General features: G+C 38.7%; 1 protein-coding gene across 12 annotated transcripts in view; it reads right to left on the minus strand.

The window, feature by feature from the left end:
* Nucleotides 1-14,611, minus strand: part of VWA8 (von Willebrand factor A domain containing 8) — a 422,827-nt gene that overhangs the window by 397,817 nt on the left and 10,399 nt on the right. For 2 of the 12 annotated variants that reach the window (XM_078375343.1, XM_054256830.2), the window contains exons 3-4: nucleotides 6,370-6,536; nucleotides 4,991-5,112 (exon numbers count right to left, since the gene is read on the minus strand). The exons of 6 other annotated variants lie outside the window; for them this stretch is intronic. The gene's annotated coding sequence lies outside the window, so the exon portion shown is untranslated. The remainder of the gene's footprint in view (nucleotides 1-4,990; nucleotides 5,113-6,369; nucleotides 6,537-14,611) is intronic. 4 more of the 12 variants (XM_078375344.1, XM_078375341.1, XM_078375345.1 and 1 more) reach the window with 2 other exon arrangements.

Genomic DNA, 14,611 nt, shown 5'->3' on the forward strand with positions numbered 1-14,611 from the left:
TGGTGGTAATAAAATCTCAGAGTATTTGCTTGTTCCTAGAAGATTTTATTTTTCCTTCAAATGTAATGCTTAAATTGGCAGGATATGAAATTCTGGGCTGAAAGTTCTGTTGATTAAGTGTATTGAATATTGGCCCCCACTCTCTTCTAGCTTGTAGGGTTTCTGTTGAGAGATCTGCTGTAAGCCTAGTAGGCTTCCCTTTATGCGTAACTTGATCTTTCTCTCTGGCTGCCCTTAATATTTTCTCCTTCGTTTCGATCTTGGTGAATCTAACGATTATGTGCCTTGGGGTTGGTCTTCTTGAGGAATATCTTTGTGGTGTTCTCTGTATTGCCTGGGGTTGAATAGTGTCCTGCTTTGCTAAATTAGGAAAATTTTCCTGGATAATGTCCTGGAGAGTATTTTCCAGCTTGAATTCATTCTCTCGGTCACATTCAGGTACACCAATCAAGCATATATTAGGTCTTTTCACATAGTCCCATATTGCTTGGAGACTTTGCTCATTCCTTTTTATCCTTTTTTCTCTATTCTTGTCTTGTCGTTTTGTTTCATTAAGTTGATCTTCGACCTCTGATACCCTTTCTTCTGCTTGATCCATTCGGCTGTTTAAGCTTGTACATATTTCACTAAGTTCTCGTGTTGTATTTTTCAACTCCATAAGTTCATTTGTATTCCTCTCTATATTGTCTATTCTTTTCAACATTTCATCTAACCTTTTTTCCAAGTTCTTAGTTTCTTTACATTGGGTTAGAACAAGTTCCTTTAACTCCCAGAAGTTTCCTATCATCCACCTTTTAAAGCCTACTTCAGATAATGGAACACAGTCCTTTTCCATCAGGGCTTGTTCCGTTACTGATGAGTCCTTTTCCATCAGGGCTTGTTCTGCTGCTGATGAGTCCTTTTCCATCAGGGCTTGTTCTGTTGCTGATGGGTTCTGATTTTGAGTATACTTGGCCTTCTTAGGCTGTTTTTTCCCCTTCATTGTAGATGAAGTTGCCTTTCTAATTAGTTTTCTGAGTCAACGTCCGACTTATTAATTCCCAGTGCTGGGATCCGAGCAACCCACTGTGGCAGCCTAAATAGCAGCAGTGAGACTGATGGTGCTCTTCTGCCCAGGAATCTCTGGTCTGGCTTCCCTTTTGAGTCCGCGACAAGCGGCTCTGACTTCCCAGAGCTCCAAACTCCGGTCAATAGGGGAAGCAGTCCCGTTGGCTCTGCATGAAGAGCTGCTGCGCCGAGACACCGGCAAAACTGCTGCGGCTGCCACAAGAGTCACACTGGCAACCCGTGGGGCTCCTCCACTGGGAATCGGCTGATTGTTGAGTGACGAAAATTCGTCTAAAAGTGTGGCGTCATCTCGTTCTCTGGGCTTTCACTGAGAGCTACAATCCTGAGCTGTTAGTGGTCGGCCATCTTGGATCGATCTTCTAGCCTAGGTGTTTAATAGGCTATACCTATATAATAGGCAACCAACAGAATGGGAAAAAATTTTCGCAGTCTACCCATCTGACAAAGGGCTGATATCCAGAATATACAACGAACTCAAACAGATTTATAGGAAAAAAACAAACAAGCCCATTCAAAAGTGGGCAAAGGATATGAACAGATACTTTACGAAAGAAGACATATATGAGGCCAACAAGCATATGAAAAAATGCTCATCGTCACTGGTCATCAGAGAGATGCAAATCAAAACCACATTGAGATACCATCTCACGCCAGTTAGAATGGCGATCATTAAAAAATCTGGAGACAACAGATGCTCGAGAGGATGTGGAGAAAAAGGAACACTTTTACACTGTTGGTGGGAGTGTAAATTAGTTCAACCATTGTGGAAGACAGTGTGGCGATTCCTCAAGGCCTTAGAAATAGAAATTCCATTTGACCCAGCAATCCCATTACTGGGTATATATCCAAAAGAATATAAATCGTTCTACTATAAGGACACATGTACACGAATGTTCATTGCAGCACTGTTTACAATAGCAAAGACCTGGAATCAACCCAAATGCCCATTGATAATAGACTGGATTGGAAAAATGTGGCACACATACACCATGGAATATTATGCAGCAATCAGAAATGATGAGTTTGTGTCATTTGTAGGGACATGGATGAATCTGGAGAACGTCATCCTCAGCAAACTGACACAAGAACAGAAAATGAAACACCGCATATTCTCACTCATAGGCGGGTGATGAAAAATGAGAACACATGGACACAGAAAGGGGAGTACTAAACACTGGGGTCTATTGGGGGGAAAAGGGGAGGGCCAGTGGGAGGGGGAGGTGGGGAGGGATAGCCTGGGGAGAAATGCCAAATGTGGGTGAAGGGGAGAAGGAAAGAAAAGCACACTGCCATGTGTGTTCCTACGTAACTGTCTTACATGCTCTGCTCATGTACCCCAAAACCTAAAATCCAATAAAAAATTAAAAAAAAAAAAAAAAAAAGAATCTAATGTCATAAGAGAGGACACAAACAGATGGAAAAACATTCCCTGCTCATGGTTAGGAAGAATCGGTATCATGAAAATGGCCATACTGCCCAAAGTAATTTATAGATTCAACACTATCCGCATCAAGCTAACTATGACCCTCTTCACAAAACTGGAAAAAACTACTTTAAATTTCACATGGAACCAAAAGAGAGCCCATAGAGCCAAGACAATTCTAAGTAAAAAGAACAAAGCTGGAGGCATCACACTACCTGACTTCAAACTATACTATAAGGCTACAGTAATCAAAACAGCATGGTACTGTTACCAAAACAGAGATATAGACCAGTGGAACAGAACAGAGGCTGCAGAGGCAATGCCACACACCTACAACCAACTGATCTTTGACAAACATGGCAAAAACAAGCAATGGGGAAAGGATTCCCTGTTTAATAAATGGTGTTGGGAAAACTGGCTAGCCATGTGCAGAAAGCAAAAACTGGACTCCTTCCTGACACCTTACATCAAAATTAACTCCAGATGGATTAAAGACTTAAACATAAGACCTGGCCGGGTGCGGTGGCTCACACCTGTAATCCAAGCACTTTGGGAAGCCGAGGCGGGTAGATCACGAGGTCAAGAGATCGAGACCATCCTGGTCAACATGGTGAAACCCCGTCTCTACTAAAAATACAAAAAATTAGCTGGGTACAGTGGTGCGTGCCTGTAATCCCAGCTACTGAGGAGGCTGAGGCAGGAGAATTGCCTGAACCCAGGAGGCAGAGGTTGCAGTGAGCTGAGATTGTGCCATTGCACTCCAGCCTGGGTAACAAGAGCAAAACTCCATCTCAAAAAAAAAAACATAAGACCTAACACCATAAAAACCCTAGAAGAAAACATAGGCAAAACCGTTCAGGACATAGGCATAGGCAAAGACTTCATGACTGAAACACCAAAAGCAATGGCAATAAAAGCCAAAATAGACAAATGGGACCTAATTAAACTCCAGAGCTTCTGTAAAGCAAAAGAAACAATCATTAGAGTGAACCAGCAACCAACAGATGTGAAAAAAATTTTGCAACCTACCCATCTGACAAAGGGCTAATATCCAGAATCTACAAAGAACTAAAACAGATTTACAAGAAAAAAACAAACAAATGCATTCAAAAGTGGGTGAAGGACATGAACAGACGCTTTTCAAAACAAGGCTTGTATGAGGCCAACAAAGATGAAAAAATGCTCATCATCACTGGTCATTAGAGAAATGCAAATCAAAACCACATTGAGATACCATCTCACGCCAGTTGGAATGGCGATCATTAAAAAATCTGGAGACAACAGATGCTTGAGAGGATGTGGAGAAATAGGAATGCTTTGCACTGTTGGTGGGAGTGTAAATTAGTTCAACCATTGTGGAAGACAGTGTAGAGATTCCTCAAGGACCTAGAAATAGAAATTCCATTTGACCCAGCAATCCCATTACTGGGTATATATCCAAAGGATTATAAATCATTCTATTATGATTTATAATAATAGAAAAAAAAATACCTATGCTCATTGCGGCACTTTTTACAATAGCAAAGACCTGGAACCAACCCAAATGCCCATCAATGATAGAATGGACAAGGAAAATGTGGCATATATACACCATGGAATATGCAGCCATAAAAAATAATGAGTTCATGTCCTTCGTAGGGACATGGATGAACCTGGAAACCATAATTCTCAGCAAACTGACACAAGAACAGAAAATCAAACACCACGTGTTCTCACTCACAGGCGGGTGTTGAACAATGAGAACACATGAACACAGAGAGCGGAACATCACACACTGGGGTCTGTTGCAGGGGGACTAGGGGAGGAACAGTGGGGTGTAGGGAGTTGGGGAGGAATAACATGGGGAGAAATGCCAGATATAGATGACTGGGGATGGAGGCAGCAAACCACACTGCCATGTAGGTATCTATGCTACAATCCTTCATGTTCTGCACATGTACCCCAGAACCTAAAGTGCAATAAAATATATTAAAGAATCTAATGTCACCACTGATCTGACAGGAGGTGGATCTCAGGTGGTGATGCAAGCAAAGATGAAGCTTTGCTCGCTTGCCTGCTCCTCAGCTCCTGTTGTGCAGCCTTGTTCCCAATATGCCACAGACTAGTACTGGATCCCTGGGCTATACATCTAGGTTTGTGGAAGTACACACCATGGTGTTACAATGATCAACGAAATCACTTAATGATGCATTTCTCAGAAGACAACCCTGACATTAAGCAACACATAACTGTAAATACAATTTTTGTCAATTAACAAATAATTTTTAAAGTTATACCTCTGCAATGAACGTTGCAGAAAGCAACAAGAATAATTAAGCAGAAAATAAAAAGTAATAAAATGCAGCCAGGCATGGTGGCTCATGCCCATAATCCCAGCTCTTTGGGACAACAAGGTGGGTGGATAACCTGAGGTCAGGAGTTTGAGACCAGCTTGGATAACATGGTGAAACCCCGACTCTACTAAAAATACAAAAATTTGCCGGGCATGGTAGCACACACCTGTAATCCCAGCTACTTGGAAGGCTGAGGCAGGAGAATCACTTGAACCTGGGAGGCAGAGGTTGCAGTGAGCCAAGATTACTACTGCACTCCAGTCTGGATGACAAGGTGAGACTTGGTCCCTAAAAACAGAAACAAAAAAAGATAATAAAATGCATAAAAAATATTGAATCCTTCTTGAATATGGTACCTGGGAAAAAGAAAATAAAAGAAAAAGTAGGCACTGGATAAAGACTGCAGTATAGACTCTACAGGATGCTTCAGAACACATTCAAGGGCTTTAAAAGTTGATGAGACTCTCTTTTTAAGGACTCTATTCTTAAAAACACATCACAGAAATCTCAAAGGTAATCCTTTTCTCAAAGTAAATTCTTACATAATGAGAGGCAATTAGTGCAACTACTGAAAATAAGGCAGATCTTTTTTTTTTTTTTTTTTTTTTGAGACAGAGTCTTCCTCTGTCGCCAGGTGCCAGGTTGGAGTGCAGTGGCGCAATCTTGGTCCACTGCAACCTCCACCTCCCCAGCTCAAGCAATTCTCCTGCCTCAGCCTCCCGAGTAGCTGGGACTACAGGCGAGCGCCACCATGCCCAGCCAATTTTTTGTATTTTTTTAGTAGAGACAGGGTTTCACCATGTTGGCCAGGATGCTCTTGATCTCTTGACCTCATGGTCTGCCCGCCTCCACCTCCCAAAGTGCTGGGATAAGGCAGATCTTTAGTAGTGGCAGTCTTGCATCTTTGAATTTTTTACAAGCTCTAACTCTACTAAGGAAGGGACTCTTAGGTAACACTTTCCCAGTGAAGTTTTGTGTAATTTTTGCCACTAATTCATTAAAATTAACAAATAGTTGCAATGATTGATCTATATTATTTATATTTACACAAAAATCAGTTTTTCCATGCTAACATTTATGACACTGATGAATTTTTCAAACTTCAAAATTATTTACAAACTAAAGGAAAAAAAATCTTTCCTCCTATGAATTTTATGTCAAAACTCACCATTTTAAAGCACAATGTTGTAATTCTTACAGAAATATTTGTGGGCCCTAATTGCTTGGATAAGAGTCCAGTGTGTCCAGTAAACCTTAAATGACCTCATGTATAATTGGTCTACCAGCTGCAACAAGATTGCGTAAGCAAGCAGAAATATAACTCTGAGGTCAGGGTGAAAGTTATCTGTTGAAAACCTGCTATGCTGGAGCACCACCTCATAAAGCAAATCCTGGAAGAAATACCATTTTTGATACAATACAGTTTAACTTCAAGCACAAAAGCATGAAAGAATCCCTTTTTGAAAACTGCCAAATTCATCTAAGCCTTAAGATTCCGTTTTCACACAGAAAAGTAAAAAAGCATTTATCCACTTGAACACTTACAGGTGAGAGACTCGGGACTAAGATGATAAGTGTAAGTTATAACAGTCAAGGCAGGAGGTAACAAGACCTAGATCATAAAAAAAACTGAAGAGTAATCCAACTCTCATGTCTGTGATGTCCCAGGTGCAAGATGCTGCCGTGGGAAAGACGTCCTCCTGTGCCCAATGCTGTGAAGACAGAAGCAGTTCAAAAGAGAAGTTGACAGCTGACGGTAGTGTTTAAGTATTTATTATCTCAGGTGGTAAATGAACTGAGAAATTTTACTGTGATGAGATAATACTGCTTTTGTGTAGTTTTGCCCTGAAGTTTAGATTTCCACCTAACAACATTTCTAGTCTTAAGAATCAGCCACTTAGCAGGATTTCTACCATTCTATTAAATGTTAAATATAAATATCGGGATTCATATTTTAACATTGTGATTTTTATTAATATTTCTTCATTACTGTAATAGTGATTCTCAGTGCCCTAAACAATATATTTCATCAAGATAGAAATAAAATAGCACTACCATTCCTCAAGTAATTGAGTATTTCTCAATAATCTTTCATACTTTAAAATTTCAAAAGAGGTTTCACTCATTTCACACTGTTCTTCTCATTCCAGGACTTATTCTCAAGAAAATCAAGAGTAACTGGTAAATAGCTAGAGACCTTGTGGCCGACTATAAAAGGAAAACCAAACTGAAGGCAGGAAATCTGGGCTTTGCTACTAATTAATCAGTCTTCTGACCTCGTTCTTGTGGTCCTACTTTCCCGGCTATGAAATGAAAGTTTCAGAGAGGATAATAATTGCTGAAGTTTCTTTTTTCAACAAAGTCTATCATCTTATGTTTCACCTGCAAATATTAAATACCTAAAAAGCAAAAATCTTTTTAGAATTAGGTAAATCAAAGCACAAATACAGGAAGAAAAAAAAGTAATAGGGTATCAAACTTCAACAAAATACCATTGCCGAAGTATTTTATTTTTTAAACTCCAAAACAGAAAAAAAAGTCCATCAAAATTCTCTCATAATCCAAAGCCATAAACTCTAATAAATCAAGTAACAGCAACAGTGAAGCCAAAAAATTTACTCATTTTGGAAACAGTCCCTGAGAGAGGAAGAAAAAGTTCAACAAATACAATATTTGACATAATACAGTAAATGAATGCACAAAAATATGTTGTATTATGTGGGACAATTTATCTGTCTAATCAATATGTAGCAACCACATAATGCATATGTGGTTACTTAAGATTTTGGTTGATATAGCTAAGTCACTTCTCTTATTTCAAGTTCACCAAACCCTTAGCAGACTTTTTCTTACAAATGGACACAGTTGCTTATAATAAGATTAGAAACAATGGGTAAAACATATGGTACTGTCATCATCTTGAAGTACAAAAGATAACAGATGAGGAATACTTGTACGTGACTATGGTGGGAATAATGATGAATGAATAGCAAGAATAGAAAATGCAAATTGGGTTTACAGGCTGACCAACTGCTTTCAGTATTAACTCTTCAGGTAAATTTCAAAGAGCAAACTACTAATAACAAAAAACAAACAAAAAGTTTTGATTACATAAGGGATGAATGAAAACGATAATAAAAGTATGTAAACAAGAAAATATGTTGATTTTTGTAGGTTTTTTGTAGGTTTTTGTAGGTTTTTTGGTGACTTGCTCTCAACCAGCTACTGTATTGCCCCTCAGTCATTTGTAAAATACTAAAATATATTCACTCAAAGCCTTTGATTTTAAGGTATATATTATTGCTATAATCCATTAAAACCCTAAAACTAATATAGATATTCTTGCGAATTCTCTCACTTAAGAAGATTCCCAATATAATTAAGCATTTGTGACTATAACAAGTATTTCAGCTGACCCCAGATATAATACAGCACCTTGGAAGCTAAAAAAGGGAATGGCTAATGCTATCCTGTTGAATGCTCTCAGGCAATGACAATGCTTCATGTCTAGGAGAGACTAAAAATGCCAGCGTTCCTGCTAAACTGCAAACACAGTACATTTGATCTTTGAAGAAAACTGAATCTTATTTGAAAAGCCTACAGTCATTTGTAATCCTGCAGAGAACCTGAGGGCCAATTAAAAATCAAATTTAGATGAAATGTATACTGAATTCATTTATTAAGAATAAGATTAAATGAGGACTAAAATATTTTTAGCATATCTCTGAAGCATAATCATAGCATCCCTTAGTAATCCCCATACTGAAGTGTCACAGGCATGGAATAATGGAAAATGAAAAGGAACAAGAATCAGGAAATTGGAAGAATGGTTGTGTGGACAACCACATTTACTGAGCACTAAGTACCAGGCAGCATCCTACACATTTCACATATGCTATCTGATTTAATCCTTATGATATATCCGTGAAGTTGAAACAGCGGGGAACAGAGCAGTGAAATAACCCGCAGAAATTGGCACTGCTAAAAAGTAGCACAGCAAAAATTTTAAACATAATTTCCACCCCCACCAATCACTTTCCTACGAAACTCAAATTACATAAAAGTTTTCCTATTGCCTGTCAAGATTGGATATTATCCCTTGCCTTTGCAGTTTATTATAAAACATTAGCTACACTCATAATAAGAAAAGACCCAGAAATCAGGAAAAGTGTCCTTTTTCCCCCAATTATCTTGTGTCCATGGCATATTAGGTATTATACATAAATTTTGTTAATTTTTCTCCAAACAAGTATAACAATTTGTTAAAGAATTTATGTCATTTGTCTTACCTCTGGAAAAGAAAATCTATTAAAATAATACACTTAGGCATAACCATTAAATAATGAATATTAAAAATATTCAATTCACACTTCTAGTTAAGATGAAATGAGCTGCAACAGAATTTTATTTTCAACATAACAACCAGAATAAACCAGTTAATCTATAAAAATCAAAGTTTCTTCAAACAAAGAACATGAACTAAATTCTAGAAAAGACTGAGCATTTTCAAGGAAAGAACAGACCCACAGCTAACTTTCATCCCTGGTAGAATGGCAGGTGGAAAAACAGTCTCCCATGGATGTGTCAGGAGAAACAAGCTGAACTTTCAGCAAATTTATGACCACACATGGGCAGACATAATGTACTGAGAAATCCCAGCCACAGAGAAAACCTGCATCCACCACCTACTCTTTCCCACCAGCCCTTACAAGTACACAGGGATGTACACTACAGACCAAATGCAGGGCAGGAGCTGAGACATACTCTTCCCAAAGCATGCTGGCCCATTCCCTAGTGCAAGGCAACAGTCCACTAAAAGGTCAGTGGTAGGAGAGAAGAGGTGACAGAGATTCCTCCTAGACACTCCAGGTCTTTATCCTTAAGGATGGTACTGGGTCAGGATAGCTGAGATAAATCCCTCGAGGCACTCTTGGCCTTCACTGAAGTGGCCTCAGGAGGCTGAGGGCAGGACAAGAGCACAAGAGACAGCTGAGTTGCAGCAAGCAGAATTACGAGACTGAATAACAAAGAGAAGTCCCCAGCATTCCAAAAATCTGGCAGCTATACAGCAAAGAGAGGCCACCCCAGGTTTGCCATAGTTTGTGAAGCTGGCATTAGAAGAGGAACTAAAATAAATAAAAATAAAGAAATATTAAAGCTCGGAAATCAATGAAATAACAAATGGACAAGCAACAGAAAAAAATCAATAGTTAAAGCTGTTTCTTTGAAAAGTTATTAGTATTGATAAACCCGTAGTAAGACTAATTAAAAAGGAAAGGAAAAAATACAAATACAAACTTCCAGTATCAGGAATAAAATGGAGAATTATCACTATAGACTCTACAGATATCACCGGTCACTACAGATTCTCAGATATTTAACTAATAAAGGCTATATTATGAAAAAAATTGTGCCAATGAAGTTAGAAGCTGAGATGTAATAGATTTATCCTTTTAAAATAAAGCAGAACTATAAAATTTGTAGGAAAAACACCAAATGACTTCACAATCTTGGTGTAGGCCAAGATTTATAACACTATATGCACTCACTTTAAAAAAATAATCAATAAATTGTGTGTAATAAAACTTTCTGCCAAACAAAAGATAGCAATGAGAAAATGACTAAGCAAATAGACTGAGAAAAAGTATTCATAATACTTATATACGACAAAGTACAGTTCTTGAATCCATAATATATAAAGAACTTTTGCAACTCAATAATAAAAAGGCAGACGACTCAATTTTTTAAGTGGGCAAATGACTTTAACAGATACTTCACAAATGGGCAATAAGCACAAAAAAATATCTTGAACATCACTGTTCATCAGAGAAATGCAAACTTAAACACAGTGAGGCTGGGCACAATGGCTCATGCCTATAATCCCAGAACTTTGGGAGGCCGAGGCAAGCAGATCACCTGAGGTTACGAGTTCGAGACCAACCTGGCCAACATGGTGAAACCCTGCCTCTAGTAAAAAAATACAAAAATTAGCTGGGCAATGTGGTATGTACCTGTAATCCCAGCTACTCAGGAGCCTGAGGTAGGAGAATCACTTGAACCTGGGAGGCAGAGGCTACAGTGAGCTGAGACTGCACCACTGCACTCCAGCCTGGGTGACAGAGCAAGACTCTGTCTCAAAATATTAATAATAAACCACAATGAGAGGACAGGCACTACTGGAACAGAGTAAGGACCTCTGAAATTTCATTCCTTCATTAAAAAAAAAAAAAAAAAACAATGGCGTAAACTGTCAAACCCAACTTCTTCAGAATTCTGGAAATCAAAAAGTTTTTAACAATCTGATGTGCATTTATCTAAGAAAAGGGGTTAATTTGCCCTAACCCCAAACCCATGTCCCCAGCTCTGTGATTATCTTTGTTTTTCTTTTTTCTTTTTCTGAGAGAGGGTCTCACTCTGTTGCTCAGGCAGGAGGTGTGCAGTGCCACAATCATGGCTCACTGCAGCCTTGATCACAATAAAAAACAATATTTTTTATTTTTATTTTTTGTAGAAACAGGGTCTTAGGATCTTAGTATGTTGCCTAAGCTGGTCTTGAACTCCTGGCCTCAAGTAATCATCCCACCTTGGCCTCCCAAAGTGTGAGAATTACAGGTGTGAGCCCAATTGTTTTACAACCAACTGCCCATAATCATGGTGAAAACCAGCAGCCTGGAAGTCACTGAAGTGAACAGAACTACACTGAAGCTCCTCAAAAGCCTCATCCCCAGAAAATTATCCCTGCTTGACCTGTCTGGCAGCTCCCTGAAATGCTCCATTTTTAGAATTTGTCTTTATTTGATGTACTCAGAGCTACTTTATACAAACAGCACTAACCCGGGGCATTTGTCCAAAAAAGTCAACAACAATTGTTTAACATCACAGCTGCCTGAGGCAGCAAAACCAGTAGGCGCTAACAAGAGAACAACCGAAAAGCTTTAAAAACAAAAATAAAAACTGAAAATGAGATGTTCGTAAAAGGCTTTAAAAAGTTTCCATGTATGCTTAGGAATCTGGAAGGCCATGCGTATATCCAGGAAAACCCTGAGAAGGGCCTAATCTCTCACCTTCAGCTAACCTTGAGGGTCCACATAAGCAGAAAGAAAAGATTGAGACACAATTGTAAGCTACCTGTGAAGCACTGAAATCATGCCCAACTTGCAAATAGATACCCTCAGCAAAAGCCAAGAGACTTATTGATTCAAGGCATTAAAGACACATCTGTCCAATCATTAGCTGACCACTAAGCCAACAAGGCAAGACAAATAATACAGATTTAAAGAAATAGACTAGGAACATCGCTAAACAAAAAGCAGCAACAACACAAGGAACAACCACAAAGCCTGGGAAGGAGAGATTATACTATTTAAAATGTCCACTTTCAATAACAACAAAATTATAAGAAAGAAATAGGAGAGTATGGCTCATAAATACAGAAAGAAGAAATCAATAAAAACTATCTCTGAGTAAGCCAGACATTTGATTAAATAGAAAAACACTTTAAATCAACTATTACAAATACATTAAAGGAATTAAAAGAAACCATGTCTAAAGAAGTAAAGTATGACTACAATGTCTCATGAAACAGAGAGTACCAACAAAGAGAAATCATAAAACAGATCCAAATAAATATTCTGAACTTAAAAACTCTGATAAAATTAACCAGAGGGGCTGAACAATAGATGTTAGCAGACAGAGGAAAGAATCAACAAACTCAAACATAGGTCAGTTGAGATGATCCAATCTAAGGAATAGAAAGAATAAAGAAAAATGAACTGCGTCTCACAGAGTTACAGGGAACCATCAAATCTATCAAATATAATGGGATTCCTAGAAGAAGAGAGAGAAAAGGGAAGAAATAAATAATGAAAAAATAATAGCCAAATCTTGCCAACTTTGATGAAAAAAAATCAATTTGCACATCCCATCCAAGAAGCTCTACAAACTCAAAACAGGATAAACTCAAAGAAACCTGTACTTAGACACATCTGCAGTCAAACTATTAAAAGCTGAAGAGAGAATCTTGATAGCAGAGAAAAACTGACTCATCATATAGAAAGGATCTTTGCTAAGATTGATAACTAACTTCTTTTCAAAAAGTAGGAAGTCTGGCCAGGCGTGGTGGCTCATGCCTATAATCCCAGCACTTTGGGGGGCCAAAGCAGGTGGATCACCTGAGGTCAGGAGTTATAGACCAGCCTGGCCAACATGGTGAAACCCCATTTCTACCCAAAATACAAAAAAAAAAAAAAAAAAAGCCAGGCATGGTGGCATGCACCTGTAGCTCAGCTACTCAGGAGGCTGAGGCAGGAGAATTCCTTGAACCCGAGATGTGGAGGTTGCAATGAGCCAAGATTGCACCATTGCACTCCAGCCTGGGTAACAAACGCAAAACTCCATCTCAAAAAAAAAAAAAAAAGGGCTGGGCGCGGTGGCTCACGCCTATAATCCCAGCACTTTGGGAGGCTGAGGCGGGTGGATCACGAGGTCAACAGATCGAGACCATCCTGGTCAACATGGTGAAACCCTGTCTCTATTAAAAATACAGAAAAATTAGCTGGGCATGGTGGCGTGTGCCTGTAATCCCAGCTACTCAGGAGGCTGAGGCAGGAGAATTGCCCGAACCCAGGAGGCAGAGGTTGCAGTGAGCCGAGATCGTGCCATTGCACTCCAGCCTGGGTAACAAGAGCGAATCTCTGTCTCAAAAAAAAAAAAGTAGGAAGTCCACCAACAGTAAGAAGACATATTCAAAGTGCTGACAAAAAAAAAAAAACTGTCAACCAAGAATTCTATTTCCAGTAAATTTATCCATCAAAATACAAAGGAGAAATGAAGACATCTCCAAATTTTAAAAAATGGGATAATTCACCACTAGCAGACCTGCCACATAGGAGATACTTACTAAAGGGAATCCTTCCTTTAAGCTGAAATGAAAGCACACTAGACAGTAACTCAAATCCACATGAAGAAATAAAGATTATGGGTAAGAGGAACTACATAGATAAATAATAAAGACAATGTGAACATGTATTCTTGTTGGTAACTCTTCTACCTGATTTTTAAAACTTCATAAAGCAATAATTGTAAAACAGTGCTGATGAACTTGTAATGTATAAAGATATAATTTGTGTAACAATAGCACAAAGGAGGTGGAAGGGAACAGAACTTCATTGGAGTAGTTTATATATTATTGAAACTGAGTTAGCATTAATCTGAACAGGATTGTTTTAGGTTAAATTGTCAGTTATAATACCTAGGATGACCACTAACAAAATAATTTGAGAGAAAAAAAAAAGTAGTGAAAAAAAAGTGGACCAGAGTGGAAAGGACAGATCACAGAGGCATTTAAGGGGTAGAGTCAATGGAACTTTGTGTTAGATGAAAGTGAGATTCTACCTCAAGAAGCTGACAAAGATTCTCTTCTTAATCAAACTTCAGTCAGGTTTCTAAACGTTTTCCTAGGCACACCTGTGTACTTCCTTATAGAATCCTGTTTTAGCAAAAGAACGCCATTAAAACAATTTATCCAGAACCCACCCATCCTCATTATGTAATCACCCTCAATACCTAATCAGAGTCCTCATCATCCACCGTGCCCCAGGTGATGTCTGATCACCCCAGCCTATTGTCAGCAAGAATCTCGTTAGGTTGGCTTAGCCAGAACCTCCCTTAACCCTGACATTTCCTCTTAATAATTTTCTATCTACCAACTCCCACACTGTTGCTTGGCTATGAATTACCACTTGCCCATGCTGCTTTTGGAGTTGAGCCCAGTCTCTACCCCACTACA

The sequence above is a fragment of the Callithrix jacchus genome, chromosome 5 (genome assembly GCF_049354715.1).
Source record: "Callithrix jacchus isolate 240 chromosome 5, calJac240_pri, whole genome shotgun sequence".
NCBI lineage: Eukaryota > Metazoa > Chordata > Mammalia > Primates > Cebidae > Callithrix > Callithrix jacchus.